Source organism: Wasmannia auropunctata, unplaced genomic scaffold (assembly GCF_000956235.1).
Source record: "Wasmannia auropunctata unplaced genomic scaffold, wasmannia.A_1.0 LD336074.1, whole genome shotgun sequence".
In the NCBI taxonomy this organism is placed as follows: Eukaryota; Metazoa; Arthropoda; class Insecta; order Hymenoptera; family Formicidae; genus Wasmannia; species Wasmannia auropunctata.
Window position 1 is genome coordinate 4,964,747 of NW_012026816.1, and position 870 is coordinate 4,965,616.

Below are 870 nucleotides of genomic sequence, written 5' to 3' on the forward strand. Positions count from 1 at the left end.
GCGTGCGTGCGTGCGTGCGTGCGTGCGTGCGTGCGTGCGTGCGTGCGTGCGTGCGTGCGTGCGTGCGTGCGTGCGTGCGTGCGTGTTACAATGTATACATATATATAAATAAAAATACATACAATATATACATATACAGGGTATCTGAACAAAAAAGTCCTCTATCATTTTGCGATCTTTGCAATAGTTATGGAGATACTAATCATTTTAAAAAAAGAAAAAATTTAAATAATGGCCAAGTTTTTGCTTCACTATGATTCTATTGATCATTTTAATAACTTCAAGTTTGTTTTATGAAACTTAAAGTTATTTGGAAAGACAATGGCATTAAACTTTTGCTGCATATAATTTTGAATAATTTAAATGATTTATTGAAAAAATATTTTTCTGGTTTGGATTATAATATTTTTGTCTCTACTCTCTATGTCTAATCGTATACTTGGCAATTTGTATGATCTCATATTTGTTTTTGAACAACTTTTATTTGTTAAAATAATATTTTTGATTTAAATAAGATGTATCTAATGTACGATACACTTGTATATACTTGCCGTAAATTTTTTTTTAATGATTAGTACCTCGATAACTATTGCGAAAATCGCAAAATGGTAGAGGACTTTTGTTCAGTTTGGTTCACACTACCTGCCCACAAGCGCTGTGCCATTGAATATAAGACACCCTGTATATATATTTAATTCTTAATTAATACTTCGAAGAGTAAATGAGAATGAAACACAGCATATATGTCATGGAGCTCCTCGCACTTACTGTACATTATCCCGATTAAAATTTTATTTTAACTTTTTATATTAATAAATAAATAATGATAAATGAATAGTGGTCTTAACCGAAATTGGGACAGGGACGTTA